The sequence below is a fragment of the Leucopleurus acutus genome (genome assembly GCF_964270905.1).
Source record: "Leucopleurus acutus genome assembly, chromosome: 15".
NCBI classification, from domain to species: Eukaryota; Metazoa; Chordata; class Mammalia; order Artiodactyla; family Delphinidae; genus Leucopleurus; species Leucopleurus acutus.
Genome location: NC_139157.1, coordinates 60,465,582 through 60,490,538, shown reverse-complemented (window position 1 = coordinate 60,490,538; position 24,957 = coordinate 60,465,582). Strand labels below are relative to the sequence as shown.

The 24,957-nt window shown below is 42.4% G+C and overlaps 1 protein-coding gene across 1 annotated transcript in view; it reads left to right on the top strand.

The window, feature by feature from the left end:
- Positions 1-279: 279 nt before the first annotated feature.
- The window catches only part of KLHL32 (kelch like family member 32), a gene marked incomplete at its 3' end in the record, with an annotated part of 230,609 nt that continues 205,931 nt past the window's right edge, over positions 280-24,957 (top strand). The window contains exon 1 of the mRNA XM_082856034.1: positions 280-311. The remainder of the gene's footprint in view (positions 312-24,957) is intronic.

Sequence of the window (24,957 nt, the reverse complement as noted above, 5' to 3'; positions counted from 1 at the left end):
CTGGCGCTGTTGCCTAGAGCAGAGCGAGCTGGACGCGCCACCCGCGGGGCTGGCAGCTGCTTTCATTTACTAGGAGACACTGTTTCCCTGCGGGAGAGTCCGGGAGCGCGCAGACACACACACTCTCGCACACACGTTCACGGACACACACATACACACGCGCACACACGCGCTAGCGCGCTCGCTCTTCACAACTGCATCCCCAAACCGGCAGAGAGAAGCTACTGCGGTTTCTCTTAACCTCCGCGTCGTCGGGCGAAGCAGGGCCATTGTGCATCGGGGAAAGCCCGGTGCCTGCGCTGCCGCCTCGGGTACGTAACCCCGGAGACCGCTCACCCCCTCGGGTAAGCTAGTCTCTCTCTCCTTGTAACCTGTTCGCGGTTGGTGCCTGCAGACCGGAGGGAGAGGGTGGGAGGCTGCTGGTGAGCCAGTGGGGGCGAGACCGGAGTTGAAATTTCAGGGGCATGCAGCCTCTAGCAGCGTCGTCTAGCGGGAGCAATTACTATTCCCGGTTACTTATTCTACCCAGCCCTGGAGTTGCTCCCCCTTTTCTCCCCTTCCTCGTAGCCCAAGATGTACTTTGCTCCTTGGTTGCCAAGGAGACTTGCTTAAACATCAGCCTTGGGGCGTCTGTTGAAAGAACTGGTTTCTTAAATGATGCTGTTATTTATCTTGATTTTTAAAAGTGAAATGCACACTGAGGACCTTGTGGTAATTTGGCATTCGTTAATCTGTATTCAGGCGACGGTTTCATTCAACTTCAAGAAAAGCGGTAATTGCACTGTATGGAGTGCTTTAAAAAGGATTTGTCAGATGGATTTTTCAACGGATTGAGTCTTGAATCATAAATTACTCCCATTTTGGTGATCTTATAAAGAACGCTGATTCCAATTAAAATCCCTTCTTCCCCTCTCTTTCCACAGTATATTTTGCAGTTCACTCAGGCGTGATTGTCTTAACATTAAAAGCAGAAGATGAATTAATTATGGTTCCCCACAGAAGGATGATCTTCTGTTGTAAAATGACCAGAACAGGAATACATATGTGAATTCCTAATGTAAGGAAATAGCTTTCATAGCATACATCTTTGTTAACATTTCTGTATCCACTGCATCACTCTTTGAGTGCAGTTTTTTGCACCTCTGCCCATTTCTGAGAAGATTCTGTCTTCTTTCAAGTCTCTTATTGATTTTTGATGTATATCTATATGTAGGTAGATATAGATATAAAATGTGTGCCATAGCTTAATACACCAGATTCTAAGCTTTTAGAGCTTATATTAAAATGCAGAGAGGAAGGAAGCCCAGCTTTCTAGATCCTGTTGGTTTTTTTCTGATAGATTGGATCCTTTACTGGAGCACTGTTGAGGCCCAAGAGGAGGTCTGTCCCACAGGAACCCCTAGGAACTGGGCTGTCAGTTTCACCTTTAGGCCTCAGGCACCTGATGGGTGAACTTATCACACAGCACTTGGAGAGATCTGCAGTCCAGTAATTACACTCTGCACTAACTTCATACCTTCATTACAAACAGAAATGGCCTAGTAAAGACCCACTGGCATTCAACAGTTCATTTTGTTTTCCTTTGATATTTGTTCCTTTTTTCTACCTTTTATTAAGTGAGGCCAGGAAATATATCAAATTGTTTTTATTTAGATTTTAAACTGTGTCATACAGAGTGTAATTATAGGAGGAAGAAGGGAAGCGATCATAACTGAGGTAGGTGGAGGGGATTTGTGCTACTGACGGTGGGCAGGTGCTGTGAAATGAATAAGATGACAAACATTTTATATTCCAGTTTACAAAGTACTTTCTGTACACTTCTTTTTTAATCCCCATAACAACTTTGTGAGGTCAAGGAAGTATCTTCAGTTTAAAGCTGAGGGACCTAGACTCAGAGCTTGCTCAAGGTCACAGAGCTAGTGAATGGGGAAGCCCTTTTTGGATCCAGGCTCTTTGCCTTTTAAAAAGTCCTGTGTCTGCTTGTCCAGTGTGTGCAGGGGTCTGACAGGCAAGGTAAGGGACTGGAGCAGGCCCAGTGGGAAACACGTGGGAGAGAGGTGGTGTGGATTGTGGCTGGAACATGCAAACCACTGTAAAGGGGGCAGCTCCTACTTGCCTGTTGCTGGTTGTTGCCACCCTGGCTTTAAAAGGTTCTCTTTTTTTCAAGAAAAAAAGAAACTTCCAGATTTTTAAATTTCAAGTGTCTTTAATTTAAAAAACTGTAAGGACCACATTAAAAATGTATCTGGGCCACGAGTGGCCTGGGGCCTACCAGTTTGCAATCCATAACTAGTGAGGTCTCATTCAATTCTAAACTGTTTTTCTCTAACAATACTGATGTAAACAAATACATCCATCATTATGAGAGTGATTGGGAGTTTTCTGATTTTGATATTAAAATCTCTAACAGACATGCTCAACATCCAATAAACAGGTCCAGGTTTGTTCCTGAGGGTTCCTAGGTCTCTTTCTCACATCTCAGAGAAAATGGAAGAGCATGAAGTGCTCCAAAAGAGGAATTTTTGAATCTGGTGAAGCAAAAGCATTTATAGTTTAAAACTTTTCATGCTCGTAACAATTTGTTCTGCGCGTAGGACTAAGAAGTATAGGAAAAGTCAGTCGGGTACCTATCATTGCAGGAAGAGGCAGAATAGAAAGTTGGTCAGAAAAAAGGAGCATCCTGAACCTTTCAATGAAAAGTTCCTATTAAGGCTTTAGGTAATTAGTTAAAACCTACCACAGAATAGGAACAAAAATGTAACTGGAAACTCAAAGGGACGTTCGATTCCAGGACCCTGGCAGAGAAAATACTCTACTCCTTAAGTAATCTGGTAATGAAGCAAATATTTTTGAGAGGCTGCCACTTTCTCATATGTCTACTAAACTACAAACATGTCAGTAGACTTCACTGAAGCAGAGCTGGTGGTCAGAAAGGAGTGTTATTTTATTTACATCATTTCTTTTGTGGATCCAAATAGGTCTCATTAAAAAAGAAAGAACCAACACTTGGACAGTTGCTTCTAATAGTTCTGTTATTCTAAAATCATCCTCTGGAAGGAGGCTTTAGTGATAAATAAGTAAATTTCAGTTTTCAATTCCTGGAAATGTGTCGCACATCTAATAAAAGAGCCATGAAGATGTTAGTCAATACTAATATAACAAAGTCCTGGCTGGGTGTTGTGGAGATAACATCTCTGCCCTTAAGGATTCAAAGCAAACAAACATATTGCTCCTGGCAGCTTCTACTTTTCCAGCCCCTTCTACCTGCAAACTGCTTTGCATATTGTCTTCACAACATCCCTATAAAGTGAGCATGTTATTTCCATTTGACAGATGAAGAATCCAAGATTACGTGATGTTAAACTGGACCAGTGAAAGAAAACTTTAAACCTCAGCAGCTCTTCTCACTTCATACCCCCTCTTCTATGTCAGTTACCTAGTGGAGGTTATAGACATGTATATAATTGTGATTTTGAGGCAGTTGTGTGTTAAATGCTACGACAGAGATACAAAATCCCACAGAAACACAGATACAAGAAAAAATTAAAAAAATATTCTGACTGTGGAGGTCGGGTAAATCCTGTGTAGGAGGAGTATTAATGCTGGACCTCGATCGAAAGATGGAAGGTTCTGCCAGACAGTCAGTTGGAATTGTGAGCTGAGAGGATAATGTACATGATCTCTGATATTGATGAGTTCATCATTGTAGCTGAAGGGATGACACAGGCTGTGGGAATGATCTCCAATTGGAGTGCAGCAAGAAGAAGGAACTGGGGTTGTAGGGAGGGGGTGGAGGAAGACAAGTTGGTGGAGGAGACCAAGAGGGCAGTTGTAGACATAGAGGAGAATCCAGAGAGTGTAGTGCTGATTCTTCTAAAAGACTGAACATAAGGCAAAGGATGAACCAAGTATTAAGTTCTCTATACAGAGTCTGGTACACAATAAATACCCATTAACTGTTATGGCGTGTCTGTATTCTTAACATCTAACAACTGACACATAATTTCCTCTCGTGTTATCACTTTTCTGTGGAAAGAAAGCATGTATAGATATTTTACATGAATGCAATTAGAGTGGACAAATACCTGGATTTTTAGAAATGGGAAAGAGATTGTGAAAATTAGATGAGAAAAGAACATATCAGTGTAAACATTTTCTTTTCGTAGGGTCACAGGCTTGGAGGTTAGGGAGGCTCTTGCAGATAGAGATTTTAATGTTAGATACACCTTTGATGAAGTCTCTTATCTGTGGGATAAGTGAGGAGATATGTATGCTGTGTGTTAGCTGTTTGGAAATCTACACTCACACCCAGAGAGAAGCCTTTAGTAACAGATAAATGTCCTCTACTCTTGATCCTGATTGGGTCAACTTTTTGTTTCCTGGGTGGAAATATGAAATAAAAAATGTGACAAGTAAGTGGAAGTTAGACTTGGATTCAAGTACTAGATTTGGAATGACTGGGTGGGAGAACTGCCTGTGAGAATCATGGGCACAAGATAACAGGATGAAATAAAATAGAAAACATGACAGCCAGCTAGAGTCTAGCACCGAGGACATTTGGCATGACAGGAGTTCGCTTTGAAGTTGGAGGGATTTTAATTCCCATCAAGTACAGTATAAGCCAATGTGATGATTTGCTCTTCACAGATATATTTGGCAAGTAATGGAAAATATTATGAACACGTGATGTTAGGAGCCCTTCTTTCTTATTAAACAGAGCTTTTGATGACAGTGGAGATAGACCTGGTTTTGTCTCTGTGTCAGGCAGTGCCTTACTTCCCCCTTCCTTCCTTCTGTATCTGGTTCCCATTATCTCAGAATTTCTTCCAGTTTGGAGAGTAGAACTTGAGAATTTATCCCAGAACATCTTGCTTTCCCACTTATTGGGAATAAATAGATGAAATTCGTTTTGTTCATCTTTTCCCTGGTTCTGTGATTCTGATAGGGTCCTTCATGCTCACACCCTTCTTGCTGAGATCTTTACCTAAGGGGTGGAAGAAGCACTCAACTTTCTTCATACTTCTTTTGCTCTTGCCATGTTTCATATGCACATTGTGATGCACTAATGCATTTAATTTAACTTGATTTAGACATACGGCGCTATAAATTTCGATGAGGTTTTAAGAAGAACTATGTATAAAAAAATAACAGTTGCAAACCTGACTTGGAGTCAGATTAATTCCACATATGGTGAAAGCACTGAAAGCTGTAAATTTGTCTAAAAGAGTTTTACAAGGTTGGAATTAACTGACTGATAAGATGATTTTTAAATGAAGAAGGAAAATCTTTGGCAGTTTTCGTAGACTCTTGACTTTCTCCTACATGTTTGTTTGAGGTATAATATAGTCTACTTTCCATGCCAGATGAGCTAGTTCCAGTTACTTAGAAGCGGACTTTTCTATAATCCCCCTACTCCCCAGCACAGCCTGTTTGGCATACAGGATATTGTTCGAATAAGTAGTCCCATCCAAGCTGATCGCTTCAGTGGGAACACAGTCAATGCTAATGGGACAGATGCCAAGAGCAGTGGAGGAGGCATTTTGCAATTCTTTATGACACAAGTTCTGGTGCCTCATTTTAAATCATTCCTTAGAAGCCTTATTATTTATAAGTTTTAGTTCTTCCAGTTCTTGCACGTTGTGTGCACGGTAGCGTGGCACAGCCTTGGAGCCTGGATTTGAATGCTAAACCTGACACTTCTTGGCTGTGTGATCTTGGTACTGGCTCTGGGATCGAGCTAACATATCTCCCCTCAGTCTCATTTTCCTCATCTGTAAAATGGGAATTCTGTTACCTTGATGACAGGGCTATTCTCAGACTAAATAAGATATGCATAGTAAACATCTAGCACAATGCCCAGTGCATAATAAAATCTCAGTACTCACTAATTCCTTCCCTTTGCCTCCCCTTTCCCTCCTACCTTTGCCTTCCTCAACATGAGGATAGAATTCACTTAAATGGTATGTCCCATGTAAAATGTCTTAATCTGGTCTGCCAGCCTTAGCGAGGAGCTAGCCTCTTTGTGTAATGCAGCTTTGAGTGAGCAGTGGACTGCTTAGGTGGGCTCTCCTGGGGAGAGGAATGTGTATGTTGGGGTTAATGTCTGTCAGAGGCTCTGGCAAGCCTTCCCCCTCTTTTCTGCAACTCCTGAAGCCACAGGGAAAAGGAGGGAGGGTCAGTTTTCTCCTGTCTAGGCAGCTCACTGGGGCCCTATTATAGGATCTCTTCAGGGGTCCCCATCTGTAAAAAGCACAAAGCTGCCTCTTGTGTCCCCTGTGGATTAATAAAAGCAGCATCTATTACCTGGTGGGTACAGACCTCCTAACCTTTCTCTGAGATCAAGTTCTAGTTGCCAACATCTTTCTATTCAACTAGGGGTTTCCCTTCATGCTGAATTATGTAAATTTTATGAAAAGGTCAAGAGCTCCCCAGGCTCAAAGAAAAAACTCTTCAAATTCACTTTCAAGTCAGATAGGATTAAAGTCTTCCCAAAGAGAATACTTCCTAGTTAAATCTATTTTTTTCTTTTTTTTCTTTGTACCTCTCTCTGTCCCCTCCCCCGCCCCTGCCAAGCAAGTCCTTATCTTCACAAGCGGCAGAGTAATCTTTCTGCTTTTTTGATATCATTTGGTTCTCTGATGACCTAGGAGTGCAGATGAGGTTAGTGTGTCCTGACTTTTTTCAAGGTTACCCCCCAGCTCTTGGGCTTGGGGTAACCCAGACAGCCATGGGAACTACTAGCAGCCTACTACACTGTTGACCTTTGTAGTAGTGATAACAAAGAACATTTATAGGAAGGTAGTCTGAGCAGTAAATTTTAGGAGCCTATATACCATGCTAAGTTCTGTTTTTATCATACAGCGAATTACAAAGCACTTCATTATAGAAAAGACTGTTTCTTGTGCTAAATGTGCTCTGGTATGTATGTATGTATGTATGTATTTATTTATTTCAGTGTTTCTCTAAATATGTTGCAATATAATAATTCAGATATATGTTTAGTAGTTGGTAAGTAACATTAGTTTAGATACCTAAAATAAGAAAGGCTTAGGGAATTGCTCATGTTAAATTTGTGATCGTTTGTGAAAGACAGAATATCCTTTACCTATGTCTTTACTCTCTGCGAATCCAGAAGAGAATAGAGTAAAATTAAAAAAAAAAAGATTCAGTATATAGTAGATATTTATTATAGTGAGGTTTGAATTCCAGGATGAAAAATATGGTAGCCAAGATGACATCAGTGCCACATCTTGTGTTTGCATCTAATTCACACAATAGCAAAGTTACAAAATCATATTACTAAGGAAAAAAAGTCTTTTAATATGAGCATATTCTCAACCACTTCCCAAGTGACAGCTGTGGTTATTATTTTGGAAATTTAGATTCACAATTGAGGTAGATATCCAAATGGAAGAGATTTATTTTGATAGAGTCTCTCTTTGACTTGCTTCCTCATCTATTCTGTTTGACACTCCCTGAAAGGAGACTTTTTTTTTTTTTTGCAGTACGCGGGCCTTTTTCACTGTTGTGGCCTCTCCCGTTGTGGAGCACAGGCTCTGGACACTCAGGCTCAGCGGCCATGGCTCACAGGCCCAGCCGCTCCGCGGCATGTGGGATCTTCCCGGACCGGGGCACGAACCCGTGTCCCCTGCATTGGCAGGCAGACTCTCAACCACTGCGCCACCAGAGAAGCCCAGGAGACTTTTTCTTTAAAGTGCTGTTTTTGTGATAGGCAGTAGTATAGATATAATCCAATAACCCTTCAGCTGCAAAGATTCACCAGTCTTTCTCAGCCTGATGTCTTTGAGCTGATATGACTGATTGGTTGTTTGAGAATTCAAAGCCTAAAGAAATATGGAATGAAGGTTTTGGTTTTTTCTTCTGTGGAAACATTAATTACCTACAATCTGATTTAATTTGGACGCAGCTTATCTTCTTCAGCTTTGGGTCAAAGCTACTTATCATTTCTTTGAAGGTATTTAATATCATCTAAAGATAGGGCTTCCGAATTGATCAAATGTCATTTGAGAAACTCGTGCACAGCCCTAAGGCCTTTCTACACAGTATTTAACTTGACTTCTTACTGAAACTCTAATTTGTGAATCTTAGTGTCATCCGTAGGGTTTTATGGTTAAATTTCCTTTTCTGACCTTGTTATCTTTCTTTCACAAAGTTGTCAGCTTTTGATTTGTGTTTCATGTTGTTCTATCAATATTGCTCTCCAGAAGTCTGTAGTTAATTTATTGTCACTACATATTTTCAGTTGCTTTAAAGTGGAATATTGATATATTTGATGTACGTAACTGCTGAAGAGTTTGCAGATGTGGGTGGAGCTCATTGGCCAGCACCTTGTCTCTTTGTGGCTCAGGGTTTGATAAGTGTGGAATTGGGACAGGAAGAGTCAGTTACGTGGTTTAGCTATGTATTGCCTTTGTAAATAAGGACATACTTTACCCCTTGTCCGAATGGGGCATGAAATTCCCAGACCTCCTCAATGTGTGCCTTGATTACTGTATTTTTCTTTTTGGGCACTGTATTCTTGGAGTTCTTCTACTTCCTCTATATTGACCTCTTTTTGGAAAACCATACCCTATGATTGCTTAAGAATTTTGTTGCTATCATTCTTGGCTCATGTGCAAACTTGCAGTGCCTCACTCAGCAGCTGTTGGTATTCTGTTCCTTTTCTTTATTCATGTGTTGATTGATGAAGAGCCAGAGGCAAGGATGAAAGAGGACCTCTTGCATCTCAACATTAAGTGAGCCCATTAAGTGTGTTGGACAGTAACCAGCCATAGAGCAAGATATTTAAGAAGCCCACTAGGGGCAGGACAGGAATAAAGACGCAGACGTAGAGAATGGACTTGAGGACACAGGGAGGGGGAAGGGTGAGCTGGGACAAAGTGAGAGAGTGGCATGGACATATATACACTACCAAATGTAAAATAGGTAGCTAATGGGAAGCAGCCCCATAGCACAGGGAGATCAGCTCCGTGTTTTGTGACCACCTAGAGGGGTGGGATAGGGAGGGAGGGAGGGAGTTGCAAGAGGGAGGAGGTGTGGGGATATATGTATATGTATAGCTGATTCACTTTGTTATACAGCAGAAACTAACACACCATTGTAAAGCAATTATACTCCAATAAAGATGTTAAAAAATAAATAAATAAAAAAAATAAGAAGCCCAGGTATCACTGACTCAAGAACTTTTTTAGTTCCCTCTCTTCTTATCTGGAACCTCATGGTTGACCTCAGGGATGGGAGCGGATTGAGTTTCAGTAGAGGATTTTTCTATATGGTGGCGCAGGGTCCATCAGTATCTCAGCCAGGAAAGAGGATCCTCACAGGAACCAGCCACATTTCCCTCTCAGGCCAACTTTCCGGCTTCCCGAGGGCAGTGCCAGTGTTGATAAGGCCTTTTCTTAAGACTGCTCCCACCTGTGGTTGCCTGGGTCCCAGAGCAGAACTGAAAATCCCTCACTGGCTGTATTTCTGTACGTGAGGTGAGCCTGGGGGCCATGCGCAATGAAGCGGATCTGGATTACAAGGGCCGTCGGAGTCAGAGTCCTTGAGTTTCCAGCTCTGCCGCGGGAGCTCTGTGGCCAAGTCTCCTTTATAACTGGGATAATAGTAAGAATCATGAGAACAAAATTAGATATATTTTTTAAAAGCTTTGCTTATACTAAAGAGCTCCATTATTGATTTGTTTGGCTGTTCTGGAGGCTTGCTTTAGAAAATCATATATGATCACTGTTCTACAGAGGTTGCAGCCAGGCTCTGTAAAGAGATGGTCCTCAGAAGGACCTGGAGTTGTTTTAAAAATATAGATGCCTGGAGTCTATATTTATTGTGTTGGAATCTGTATTGGTACTGAGCCCCTGAGTATTAGAACACCCCTCCCGAGTGATTCTGATGGTGGGTCTAATCCCTGAGCTGCAGGTCAAGAGCACAGTGACCTGCACACACTCTGCTCCTTATTCCTACCTCCCAGGGACCCGCCGTGCCACCTGGATCTGGGCCTCAGTTTTCTTGCCATTCACACTTAACAAAAAAGAGCAAGGTAAATAAGTTCTGAGGTCACCCAACTCTATGGCTATTCAGTGGACGTTTAAACATTGCAGGCGATTCTTTACTAAGTGCTCTGGATAGGAGTCGTAATGTGTGATTAACATCTTCACTGCTGAAACAGAAGTTAGGATTTTCCACTCAGATTTGTGTACAAGTAATCAGGTGAATCACTGCAGAGAGCATCTTTATAAATACCCTCATTGCAGTATTACCCAACGTTGAAGCAGTTTGATTGATTTAAAAAAATAGACATTTCTGCACAAGATAAAATCAGATGCTTTTTTATACCTTTTTAGATTTAGAGTGTTGATGGTGATTACATGGCATTATATAAGCCAACTGGAGAATATGGTTTCTACTGTGGATAAAGTCCTGTGAGTCATTGATTAACAGGTCTATCTGTAGTGAACTGTGGCAGAATAGTATAGATCTTTATAGCAGGATTTCTCTGGGAGCAGAGAAACCGTAATTTTGAATTGTCGTTTGCTCTTTATTTTAGGGAAGGTTTGGAGGGTGTTTTGCAGGTCTTTAATAGGCTTTTAAATTTAATATTCTGTCCTCAGAAACTGGCTGAAACAGAGTGTGACTATGTATGTGTGTCTTTTATGTCTGAGGGGAATTTCATGACCTTCTTCACTATCATGATCTTAAAGCATCAAAACATTTGAATATCAGGCATTTTGAGGAGATATGCAACTCTTAAGCACCAGCATACAGATAAGGAGAAAAAGAAACCTTGCCATTAAACAGCTTATGAAATTATAAGTGAACTTTACAATCTAAGAGAGTTATGCATGGTGAGGATATTGCCTACTTATAGTTTTAAGAGAAGGAAGTCATTTTAAGGCGTGTGAGTATATGAAAGAAGGGCAGATACTATACTTATATTTGTCCATGTTCGTTTAATCACTATTATGACTATTGTGATGGTTTCTCTGATACTGAGTTAGGTACAAACCAGCTTAATCCCTTTGCAGGATTATTTTTGAGTTGAAGAAAAAAGGCTTTTGACCTAAAGAATGACCATTTTAGAACTGGAATTGTTTTGTTGAGTTACCTTTTCCTCCTTGGAGAATCAGATGAAATGGTGTGTTCAGAGCTTTGGCAAATTAGAGTTAGGGTGTACTCTTTCTTCTGCTTTTTGTGGCAAGGATGAGAGCAGTGGGGAGAGAGGGAGGGAGAGGGAAGTGCGTGAGGATAACTTAAAACTGCATTTACCATCAGTTGGTACTGAGGCTGCAGCTTCATTAGGTGGCTAGCACTTGGCTCGTCTGCCAGAATCATCTCTTTGGCCACCTGTGCCAAATGAGAGGAAGTAATGGCCTTGGGCACAGCTGCTGAGCCTAATGTGTATTTCTAACTCGTGTATTAATGATAATGATCTCATGGAGAAGTCCGGTGGCCAGATGTGCAGAATAAATAGAGAGAACCCAACACACACACATAAATTTAGAAGTGCAAGAAAGAAAAATCTGTATTTTACATCGTGAAATGAGAGTAGGTATTATTTAAATCTACAGATAGGAATTTAGCCTCTTCTACCTTCATCTCTTTAGAGAGCCTTCTTCTAAGGAGAAATAACTCACAAGAGAGATTGACCTTGAATTTGGGCACTTCTTTGTGACACTTCATGAATTTTGCTCTAACACTGATATTTTTATAGGAGATGGAGTTCATTAACGTAGCCCAACATTCATTGATTGGGCCTTTTCCCAGCTCAGTGGCTCTGTTTAAGTAAAGAATCACTGAGAGATAAGTGACTGTCACTGGTGTCACTGCTCTTTTCTGTTGGTTCACTTTGGACCAACAGCAGGACCTTTCCAGGCAGGTTAAATCTAATGTCATTAGAAGCATAATTAAGAAGTTATAAGAAAATAAGCTGTTCAGCAGTCCTAAGAATAAAAAGGCCAAGAATCAGAATTTTAAATTTTAAATAAACATTTCTACATTTTGCATGGCCAATTCATTTCCCTAAAGTACCCCAACTAATGAACGTGTTGGAAGGAAACCTACCTTAGAGTCAAATTGGCCTTTGGAAGAATGTTACCAAAATTATGTGAAGTGACTTTGGCAGATATAGTTTAGTAGTAAAGTTCCCAGTACATGCTTTTTAATTTTTTTCCTTCAAACCTGCCTCATCCAGAGCTTCCCCATCTTTAGCTGCTCAGGCCCAGAACCGTGGAGTCATCCTTGCTTCTTTCTCTGACAGCTCGCATCCAAGCAGTCAGGAAATTCTTTTGGTTTTACCTTCAAAATATACCTGGAATCTGACCGTTTCTGACCACCTTCCTGCTCCCACCATTGCCCCAGTCAACACCAGCTGATGCTTAAACTACTGCAGCAGATTCCCGGCTGGTCTCCTTTGCTTCCTAGAGACTGTTCCTAGTACTGCAGCTGGGGTGATCCTTTTAAAAGCTGAGTTAGATCACCTTAGTCTTTAGCTTAAAACTGCATTAGATTCCATCCCGAGAACCAACGCAATCTATACCATCTATCCCCTCCTGTCCTCCTCTGTCCTTACCTTCTACTGTTCACTGTCCACTCCTGCCCTGGTCTCACTGGCCTCCTTTTCTACTTTAGAACCTGCGCACGTCGTCCCTGGTTTCCTCTACCTGGACTCTCCTCCTCTTGGCTGTTCCCAGGCTCCCTCCCTCACCTCCTTTGGGTTTTTGTGCAAATGTCACCTTCTCACTGAGGTCCACTGTGATCGCCTGTTTAAAACGAAAACTACCCCCCACCTCAATTCTTCTTACCGTGTATTACTGTCCCTTCTCCATAGCTCTCATCACTTTTTAAGAACAGCTTTGCTAATTTGTGAAGGATGAAACAGGATTGGAGGTTGAAACCAAGTCCCCCTAAAACCCAGTTCCTCTACTGAGTTTATGATTAACCACTCTACCCAAGACATACCCACATTTTCTCCTCAACATTGAGGAGTATCACAGAAAAGGGAGGAATTGTAATAGAAGCAAGGTGGCACGCAGCTGTTAGCAACACACCTGAACGACCATTACTTAGCACAAGACCACTAGTGCGGTGGTTAGAGGCCCCGCTGGGCCATCAGTCGGCCGAGTGGTGGTTGTCGCGGCAGAGAGTGCGGTAAGAGGCCGGTCGCAGCCTTCTCCCCTGGGTCCTCCTGGCCAGGGGTTACCACGCCCTGGGCCGCACAGCAGGCGGTGAGCAGAAGGGAGTGATTGAAGCTTCATCTGCCGCTCCCCATTGCTTGCATTACCGTCTGAACTCTCCCCCAGCCCGGTCTGTGGTCAAAGTGTCTTCTGCAAAACTAGTCCCTGGTGCCAAAAAGATTGGGGACCGCTGCTGTAGGCCCTCCAGCCTCTGGCTGGCGGGTGAGCCGGGGGGCCTGGGGAGAAGGCTGGGGGCTGTGTCCTGCAGAGTTCCAGAGCCCTCGCCATGGCCACCCACTGAGTGGGCCCAGGCCTTTGGGCAATGCGAACCTCTCCCCTGTCCCTGCCTCTGCGACCTAGTGGCAGTAGCAGTCTGCACGGGTTGCAGTCTGCAGGACCCGGCATACCCCCCCACCCCCGTGTTTGGGTGACCTGAGGGCCAGCTGGATCCTGGGTGCCTTACTCCCTCAGTGATGACTTCTGGGTAGGGTCTGGGGACCTGACCCTGAAGGCACTGCCAGCTAAGATTTGCCTCTTCATCTGGGCCTGGGCACTGGCGGGAGGACCCAGCCTGAATGCTGGATGAATGCTCACGGACAGGATAGCTGGCCTGAGCGGGGGCCCCCTTCTCATGAGGAAGGACCTGGACCTCTGAGGGTGAAAGTTGTGCCTTGGGACCTTGCGCTTTCCTGTCAGAACAGAGAATAACATTTGTTTTGGTGGAGATTTACAGGAACATCATTACCTGACCTCAAGAACAAAGGATCTGAAACCAAAAATTTTGCAACAACTAACCACGCCCCTCCCTCATCTTTCCTACATATGGGATTTGCTGAAAGCTTTCGGGGAGTTTGGGCTTTTTAAGGCATGAGCCATCGTCTCCTTGCATGGCCCTGCAATAAACCTTTCTCTGTTCCAAAAAAAAAAAAGAACAGCTTTACTGAGGGTGAATTTACAGACCATAAAGTTCACCCATTGTAAGTGCACAGCTTAATAATTTTTAGTCTATGTGTATAGGGTTGTGCAGCCATCACCTCAATCCACTTTTAGAACATTTGTATCAACCCCCAAAGTTTATTCCCACTCCCACTCCATCCTAGGTAACCTCTGATCTTCTGTATAAATCAATGTGCCTTTTGTAGACATTTGAATCTTGGTCTTCTCTGACTTGGTGCCACCAGTGCTCAGGAAGTGTGGGTTAAAGGAGCTGCATGTTTGTGTAAATGTAAAATATTACCCTATTCGTGTGTGTCTGACCTTACCTGCAGCTAACTAGGCTGTCATCTCAGTATTCAGTCCCCAGGCCTCTCAGTTTCTCCTTCCCAGCATCTCGCATGCCCTCCTCTCCCCTCTGTTCTCCTGGCTGCTTTTCTGATTCACGTCCTTAGTGCTGTAGCTTCTTTACTGGTCTCTCTGTGCCACTTTCTTTTTTCTTCCTTCCCTTCCTGTGGACTGCTGCAGACTAATCTCTTTAGAAACTTGGCTTTCTTTATCTCACTGTTCTTTCTAAAAACCCCTGTGACTCTAAGACCCGTGGCTAAATTAGTCTCAAAAAGCATTTCCCTGTGCTATGCAGCTGCTTCCCACTAGCTATCATAGCACAGGGAGATCAGCTCGGTGCTTTGTGACCACCTGGAGGGGTGGGATAGGGAGGGTGGGAGGGAGGGAGACGCAAGAGGGAAGAGATATGGGAACATATGTATATGTATAACTGATTCACTTTGTTATAAAGCAGAAACTAACACACCATTGTAAAGCAATTATACTCCAATAAAAAATAAAATTAAATTAAATTAAAACAAAAGAAAGAAAGAAACAAACAAAAAGCATTTACCCACCTGCCTTCTAATTCTTCCCAATGTGAACCATCTCCCTTTCTCAGGCTCTGTAAATAAACAGGCTTTCAGGAGGTACTGAAAGGTTTCTCTATAACCTCTAGTATTATGTATATCTAATTTCTAAGCCTCTTTGTCAAGTAATGCGAGATTTAATAAAACAACAACAACGAAAAAATCTTTAAAGCTTCTGGGAGTTGGCTGTTTAAAGGAATCCAGTAATTTATCTCTCTTATATTTTCCTATGTTGAGTATTCTCAAAATAACAACACTTCCAAACTTGCTTTATACCAAGGTTTTTAATTTTTGTTTTTATTTAATCAAGGGTTTCTTTGGCCACCAGTGTAGTGAAGGAAAGTTCCAGGATAAATTCCACAGTGGAAACAAAACAACACATTTCTGGCTAAGGCACTCCAGCATCTGGAGCAGACCGCGGCTCTATTTCACTGTTCTGTGTTCACACTGTTGTTCCTTGCTGGAGGGTACTGGGCAGGGCTGGGTCCCATAGTGGAGACCTTTTCTTCTGGGATCCAGCCTTCTCAGGTGCTTCTCCTGTGCCACAGATGTCACATCCAACCTTCTCCGTGCTGTTGTTACTGCTTTTGCCTGCTCTGGCCCTTTTCGATGACAAGTGATATTAAAGCTATCTTTGGACTACAGTGTCCACCAGCCACTTGCCTCCTCCACAGCCAGTGGGGCTTTGGCTGCTTGTAGCTGCCTTTCTTGCTTTGTGTAGCAGCGGCAGTGGGGTGCATCAGTGGGATGCCTTTAGAGAAAGAGAGCCCTAAGGTTGAATCCTGGTTCTTTTGTTTACTAGTTGTTTGGAAAGTTATTTATCTCTTTGAACCTGAGTATCCTCCTTTGTATTCTGGAGACAGTTATACCTACTCTGCAGTAGAATTATGTGGATCAAGTCCGATAATGTATATGTTACCTTGTCCAGCAGGAAGTAGGCACTCAGTAAAGTTTTGCTATCTACTATATGATTATTCTTAAGCAGAGGCTGGAGGGCCTGGGAGCTAAGGTTGCTCCCCTGTTATTGGGGAGAGCAGGTCTTTCTTCCCATTATCACCTCTTCCTGGGTGTGTGGGTAATGAGAATGTAGGCACTTTTATTTTGACTACAACCTATGTTTTCCAGTATTCAGTGTCTAATGCTGAAGGACAGCTGTGATTCACGGGCCACACCTGGTGGGTCTGTGTGACCCTTATGCTCTCATTTCAGGACGAAAGCTATAAAAGATCCTGTGTTGTTGTTGTTTCTTAAATATGCTGCCATTGGTGTTTTTGCTTATAAGAGCATCGCCAGTTTTCTCATTAATATTATTCTATGCTGTCAAGAATGCTCATTCGGCACATAGTTATGGGGCATCTGTTAGATGCCAGGCTCTGTGCCAAGTGCTGATGATTCAGTGGTGAGGAAAACAGATCAGAGCTCTGTCGTCTTGGAGCTGACACTCCAGTGGAAGTGATGGGCACTCATCAAATGATTTCACAAATATGGGTAAAATTACAATTGAAATAAATGCTGAGAATAGGAGGTTCATGGTGTTATGAAAGTGTAAAAAGGGTTTGACTTGCTCTGAGGTGGTGGTGCAGAAGCCTTCCCTGAGAAAGTGGGGTTGGGGGTCTGAAGGATGTGATGAGTTAATGAGGTGAAAGCCAGAGGGCAGAGAATGCTTCAAATAAAGGAGGAAAAAATTCATATAAAGAGGCCCAGCGCAGCGCTGGGGGAAAACAGTGGTGACAACAAGGTACAGTGGGGTGCTGAGAGCCAGGGAGAGTGTGGGGGGAGATGATGCTGGAGGGTGGGTAGGGCAGGACCACACCTGGATCTTTGTCCTAAAAACAGTGGGAAACTCCCAAGGAAGGGTTTTAGTCAAAGGGTGACCAGACCTTGAAGGCTAACAGTGGCTTCTGATTGAAGGAAGGCACTCATCAGTGTAGGAAGGTGTTGCTGTCTGTTGCTCTGGTTCAGATCAGAGGTGATGGTAGTAGCTTGGCCTAAGAAGGTGGGGAGAAAGAGGGAAGACCATTTAAGGGCTAAGAGGTAAAATGTTCAGATCTTGGTGCTCGATTGGATATTGAGAATGAGGGAGAGAGGACCCTGTGAATCCTACATCTGCGGGGGTGGTGGTGCTGTTCCATACAGCTGTGTGAGTGGAGGTACCATTTGCATGGATGGTACATGGATGGATGGAATCCATGGATTACACCGTGGATGGTGTAATCCATACAACTGCATGGTGGTGACATTCCATGCAGTTGGGTGCATGTTGGTATAATTCATCAAGAAAGGGATTCTAGAAGAGGAACTGTTGGGGGCTGGGTGGGATGGGTGAAGGAAATTGTAAGGTCGGATCTTAACAAACGGCACCGCGAAACAGAGGAAAGCTTCAAGTGAGCTTTATTAGGGAGCGCTCCCGGGCGAGGTTCACTGGTCCGAGAGAAAGGGGCCAGAGAAGTCGCACCCGGGCGAGGGGTGGGCAAGATTTTATAGGGGAAGAAGGGGAAGGGGTGTGGTGAATCTGGGAGGGCGCAGGGTATTCCTTATTTGGTGGTCTTTTCGGGTATCCTGGGGGACTGTTAGTCCCGCCCCTCGAAAGGCGGGAAGGCTGGGCCGGGTTCAAAGTCCCCAGGTCAGTTCCCGGAACTGGGTGGTCCGGAATGTCTCCAGGGCAGTTTCTAGAACTGGGTGGTCCGGAGAATTTCGATCTGATGCAACCTGTGAATCTGATTGTGTTCCCCTGCCTCGGGCCAGTTGGCCTTACAGAAATTACGTGTGGTTATGGCAGTATTAAATTTGAGCTGTCTGAAGATGTTCAAATGAAGATATCAAATAGGAGGTTATTGTATGTTTGGACATGATAGAAGACTCTGGGCCTGTGATACAGTTTTTAATAGGGGTTGTTGGAATTGCCTAGAGATAAAGTAGATCAGTGAACTCTGAAGCTCATGGAACTACTGCACATAATGATGAGGTAGAGAGGGAGAAGCAAAAAAACACACCCCCCCCAAAACAAAAAAACGCACAAAAAAATGTGTAGCCAGAGAGGAAGGGGGAAAACCAGGAGAGGATGGACTCATAGAAGCCAAGGAAGTAGCAAGATTCAGGAAGGAGAGAGCATTTATCCGTTTTGGATGTTGCCAATACCCAGTAAGTCAAGGACTGAAAATGATAATTGCATTTAATGACAGTCGAGCTAAGGTTACATGGTGACTTGGGAGACCAGAGGCACCTGGCAGCCCAGTCCTCGTAACTTTACCACAGTGTAAATCCCAGAACCATGCTCTGCTTGAGCAACCCAAGAAGGCAGAGCTTCCCAACTGATAGAATAGAAATTAAATTTGAGTTGTAGAAAACAAGGAGATAAGCTTTTAATTTTTTTGCACAACGAGTTTGCAGTAAGGTTCATACCTACTCTCTAAACGAGTTTGCAGTAAGGTTCATACCTACTCTCTCTACTTGTTCATTCAGCAGACTTTATTGGATATTTTCGTGGAAGGTGGGTGAGAGGTGTTCCGTGTCCTGAATACATTCACAGAACAGCAGAGAGGAAAGATATAACTATAATACATCTATAACTGTCATCTAGACCTAATGTGAGTGTCCCTAGCACAGGCACAAGTTGTTGGAATTCAGAGAAGGGAAAGCTTAATAGAAGATGTGGAATGTACAATCAAAAATAGAAACGTGAATTGCACAATCAGAAACCGAGCATATTTCAGGGCAGAAGCCTCCTGGAAACCTGAGATAATTAACACCTTAGAATTTAGAGTGTCACCCATAGCTCACTAGACTTTCTCAGGTGTGTTGCTTCTTCCTTTGTACTTTTGCAAACACATTTTTCAAGTCTTTTTCAAAGGTTTGCTTACCAGGTTGAAATTTCAAAAAATAAATTTTTCCTGAAAACTCTTTTAAAGGTACAGCTTTTATGATTCATATGTTCCAATAACTAAATTTAACTGAAGTACCCAAAAAGTCAGCGCTGCTTTTGGTAGAAAATAGATAGTGAAAAAGGTATGTTTTATTCTTTCAACCTGGATTGACTCTAGTTTTTAAAATACTGATTTTGAGAAATATCCCTACTAAATAAGTGGAAGTGGTCAAATGTGGATTTTGATACTTGATTTAAGAAATATGATGATTTTTGCTTTCTTTTTTTGGAAGCCTGTTTGTATCTCCATTAAGAATTAGCCATGCTTGATCTAATTCCTTAAATTAGTTTCCTGAATGACTTAGACACATTTTATGTGACACTATAGCTCTGAGAAACTGGCTTTGTAATGCAAAAGAGGTTTGATATGAGATGATAATCGTAAACCAATTCAGGATAAGACTGCTGTTGTAGCCAACTTTCTGTAATCCACGAATGCCCCTTTTATCAACACCTCCCTAAAAAGTGAGCCTGGGAAAGTGCCTTCTCACGCTTCCCCTCTGGAGCCTCTGCTGCGTCCTCTGCTACACAGGGATCACCTGGGATGGTGCCAACTAGCTGCTCTTGTTCTGTTTTACCCTTTACTGATTTGCTCCACCTGAACCAGGAGAAGCACCTCCCCCACCCGCAAGGAAAATTTGCAAACACTATAGAATTCTCAGGTTTCCTGTGTTGTGTGTGGGTGGGATGGGGGTCGGATGGAGAAAGCGGTTGTCACATACCTTTTTGAGAATGTAATACATTCCTCTTTCCTGTACAAAATGCGTGTATGCATGTGGTTTCAGAAGAAGAGTGGCAGAGAACAGCAGGGGCTGTCCAGTACTTGAAGTCTGTTCGTGGATCCCAGGTTAGAACCTTCTGCTCTGACCCGTCTTGGGCACCAGGATCTGAAGTCGCTTCCTCAGACACATGTTTTATTCTAGCGATCTCTTGCTTTAGAGCCAGCGGTGATTCCACAGTTGCCGCTCTAAGTTCTGGCGCCCTGCAGTTTGCAGCCCAAGGTCCGCTGGCCCCATTTATCCCGGTCATCCCGACCTGGCACTACTCCCAGCACTGGCACTGTCCCCCTCACTGTCTTTCTAGATCGTGCCCTCCTGCATATATTTGATCCTGTACATGCCTGGCCCCTGGCACGCTGCTTTACGTCCCTCTCATTCTAAGAGCTGTGCACCAAGGTTTAGCCTATTTCTTCCATGAAAAACCAACTCCTGATTAGCTCTACCGTACAATATATTTCGTTATTTTAGAAGTCCTCATCTATTTGCCACTCAGTTTTCTACATAGTTATGTGGTGTCACCTCTGTTGTTCTGTGGTCACCTCAAATGTTTCCTTAATTAGAAGGTATATCAATGGTAGGAGCAAAGTCCTAAAGTGTCAGAGCAGGAAAGGACATTAACGGTGAAATCCTTCATCTTTTATTCCACCTCAGCAAACCAGTAGCAGTAACTTGCAGTTGTGATGAGTGTGTATGTGTATGTGTGGATGCATTCAGACTGTCCTTTCAGGATCATATGAGAATCTCAAGGAAGGAGAGAGAGAGGAGAAAGCATAGAGATATTGAAAAAGCCTTAACTCAGGTGATTCTGATGCCACTATTTTCCTGTCTACCAACATCACTAATCCTTTACTGTCCCCATTCTACAGAGAATCACTCCCTAATGCAGACTGGCTTCTGAGCTAGCCTGGGAAATAAATATGCAACCTTTTTCACGTCTTCCTTGCCCACATGCCTTGGTTAAAAATTAAATTAAATTAGCACTCAGTGCCAGAGATTTAGAGGAGGGACGATAGACAAAAAGGGAAGCAGAGGAATGAGACGGATTGTCTATGCTCCCCTCTACACACACACACACACACACACACACAAACACACACACACCCCCCACACATCTACCTACACATACACACATATGCATACCTTTACACACATCTGCACACACATCTGCATCCCTACACATGCACACACATTCTCATTCCCCCATTAATTTTTTTCTAAAAATATATTTGATTTATGGTAGATGCGGATTCCATATTCCCCTAGAACCAGCTCTTAAAGGACTGGGTCTCTTGGTGGTGTTCACACAGGATCCATGCGGTGGTATGATTTTTACTTCTAAGGCTGGGCCTCTGTATCCATGGGTTCTGTGTCCACAGATACAGAGGGCTGACTATGGGACTTCAGCATCTGTGTATTTTGGTATCTGCAGCGGGTCCTGGAACCAATCCCCCGTGGATACTGAGGGACATTGCTTTACCTATTTTTGCTGACCCTCAACACTGGATAATTTCAAATTTCACATAGGCTATAGAGAACTCTCCAGACTGATTATAGTTGGATCACACTACTATCCACATGAGAAAGCAGAAGCCCAGAAAAGCAAACTGGCTTGTGCAAGGGAGACAGAGCTGGGGCCAGGACATGGGTCTCCCAGGCTTTGCGTTCATTGGTTGGTCTTCTTTGGTTTTATAGTCCCTTTGGTGTCTCATACCATACATGTTTTGTAAGCCTTCACTTCTTTCTACGCACTTGGAGCTCCTGCTGTTTTTCCTTTGCCATATGCACAGACACTCACCCCAGCCATCTGGGGAAGGGAAAAGTCATATCTGGCAGGGGAATGAGTATGCAGATGAATTCTTTTTATAATTACTCAAAAGAAGGTTGTTGAAGGTATGATTTATTTAGCCAGCTTCTTCAGATCTAAATTCAAAAATCATTCTCATGTTCAGAAAATGTTTTATTTTGTACAAAACTGTCAGGACATTCATTCTTAATCTGTGGTCTCACTTTACATCATGGCTTTCTGACTCTGGTAGCTCACTGAAAGCTAGTACACCACCAGCATCAACTTGGCCCCCGGCTGTATTCTTTCCCTGTCGGTTCCTGTCCACCAGGCTGTTGCTCATGGTTATATCAAAGATGGGAGCAGCTGGAATCAGATGCCTGTGATTATTAAAGACAGTAATTACTGATCGTGCCAACACCAGCAATATTAACTAGTGCTTGAATAATTGAAAATGTTACCTATGAGGCAAGCAATGATTCAAGGTGTCAGAAAAAAGGCATTATGTAGAGTAGCCTAGGCAATAATAGAATGTTTTCATTCTTGTTTTATTCAGATATTCTGGCTAAAACTGCTCTGTGGAGATAATGAACTTTGAGTTTGACCATTTGTCTTTTTTCACTTCTTTACAAAATAGAATTATGTAATAAGATCTGGAGGAATGCGGTTTTGGGTGAAAAAGTCAGTTTTCTTAGCTTTCTCAGGATATTATGAGATAAATGCCCCATCTGCTACAGAATGAGTACATCGACTAGAGTGAGTTTGATGAGGTTGTTTGCTTATATTGCACCTTATTGTGTAGAAAGTACTTTCAAACTCATCATTTCATTTAGTGTCAGTGAAAGTATATGTGAAAGAGTTGTGTTACCCCTGTCTTATGTAGAAGTAAATGTTGGCTGAGAAAGGCCAAGTGATTTACCCAGGTTACACAAATAATACATTGTGAGGTTGGGTTAGAACCTAAGATTTGTTTATGATTTCATAACACTTTCCAAATCCGCGAGGTGGCAGAAAATTCTATAATATATCCTTGCTACATTTCTGGTATTCAGGGGAAAATATAAGAAACACTGTCTTCTTTTGTGGAATCTTCTGGATCTACTCTTTATCAGAAGAATAAATAGTCACAAGAAGGAAAAAAATGCTTTTAATAGCCATATAGAATTTTCTTCATTGGAAGATTGATTGTCATTTTTTAAAATTAATTTTTATTGGAGTATAGTTGATTTACAGTATTGTGTTAGTTTTCTCTGTACAGCAAAGTGAATCATCCATATGTATATATATATATTCCCTCTTTTTTGTTTGTTTTTTTTTGGCTGCATCGGGTCATTGAGGCATGTGGGATCTTTTCATTGAGGTGCTTGGGCTTCTCTCTAGTTGTGGTGTGCAGGTTCTCTTTCCCTTGTGGTGCGTGGGCTCCAGGGCACGTGGGCTCTGTAGTTTGCAGCACTCAGGCTCTCTCATTGAGGTGTGCGAGCTCAATAGTTGTGGCATATGGGGCTTAGTTGCCCCGTGGCATGTGGGATCTTAGCTCCCCGACCAGGGACTGAACCCATGTTTCCTGCATTGGAAGGTGGATCCTTTACCACTGGACCACTAGGGAAGTCCCTCCCCTCTTTTTTGGATTTCTTTCCCATTTAGGTCACCACAGAGCATCGAGTAGAGCTCCCCGTGCTATATAGTAGGTTCTTATTAGTTGTCTACTTTATGCATAGTATCAATAGTGTATTTATGTCAATCCCAATCTTCCAATTCCTACCCCCCCACCTTTTCCCCTTAGTATCCATACATTTATTCTCTATGTCTGTGTCTCTACTTCTGCTTTGCACATAAGATCATCTGTACCATTTTTCTAGATTCCACATATATGCATTAATATACGATATTTGTTTTTCTCTTTCTGACTTAACTTCACTCTGTATGACAGTCTCTAAGTCCATCCACATTTCTTCAAATGACCCAATTTCATTCCTTTTTATGGCTGAGTAATATTCCATTGCATATATGTAGCACGTCTTCTTTATCCATTCCTCTGTTGATGGACATTTAGGTTGCTTCCATGACCTGGCTATTGTAAATAGTGCTGCAGTGAACATTGGGGTGCATGTGTCTTTTTGAATTATGGTTTTCTCTGGGTATATGCCCAGTAATGGGATTGCTGGGTCATATGGTAGTTCTATTTTCAGTTTTTTAAGGAACTTCCATAGTGGCTGTATCAATGTACATTGCCACCAACAGTATAAGAGGGTTCCCTTTTCTCTACACCCTCTCCAGCATTTATTGTTTGTAGATTTTTTGATGATGGCCATTTTGACTGCTGTGAGGTGATACCTCATTATAGTTTTTATTTGCATTTCTCTAATAATTAGTGATGTTGAGCATCCTTTCATGTGCCTCTTGGCCATCTGTATGTCTTCTTTGGAGAAATGTCTATTTAGGTCTTCTGCCCATTTTTTGATTGGGTTGTTTGTTTCTTTGATATTGAGCTGCATGAGCTGTTTGTATATTTTGGAGATGAATCCTGTGTCAGTTGCTTCATTTGCATATATTTTCTCCCATTCTGAGGGTTGTCTTTTCTTCTTGTTTATGGTTTCCTTTGCTGTACAAAAGCTTGTAAGTTTCATTAGGCCCCATTTGTTTATTTCTGATTTTATTTCCATTACTCTAGGAATGGGTCAAAAAAGATCTTGCTGCGATTTATGTCAAAGTGTTCTGCCTATGTTTTCCTCTAAGAGTTTTATAGTGTCTGGGCTTATATTTAGGTCTTTAATCCATTTTGAGATTATTTTTGTGTATGGTGTTAGGGAGTGTTCTAATTTCATTCTTCTACATGTAGCTGTCCAGTTTTCTCAGCACCACTTATTGAAGAGGCTGTCTTTTCTCCATTGTGTATTCTTGCCTCCTTTGTCATAGATTAGGTGTCCATATATGTGTGGGTTTACCTCTGGGCTTTGTATCCTGTTCCATTGATCTATATTTCTGTTTTTGTGCCAGTACCATACTGTCTTGATTACTGTAGCACTGTAGTATAGTCGGAAGTCAGGGAGCCTGACTCCTCCAGCTCCATTTTTCTTTCTCAAGGTTGCTTTGGCTTTTTGGGGTCTTTTATATTTCAATACAAACTGTAAATTTTTTTGTTCTAGTTCTGTGAAAAATGCCATTGGTAATTTGATAGGGATTGCATTTAATCTGTAGATTGCTTTGGGTAGTATAGTCATTTTCACAGTATTGATTCTTCCATTCCAAGAACATGGTGTATCTCTCCATCTGTTTGTGTTGTTTTTGATTTCTTTCATCAGTATCTTATAGTTCTCACTCTTAAATTGATAACTCTAAGAATATAACACTTTTTTTTTTTTTTTTGTGGTATGTGGACATCTCACTGTTGTGGCCTCTCCCATTGCGGAACACAGGCTCCAGATGCGCAGGC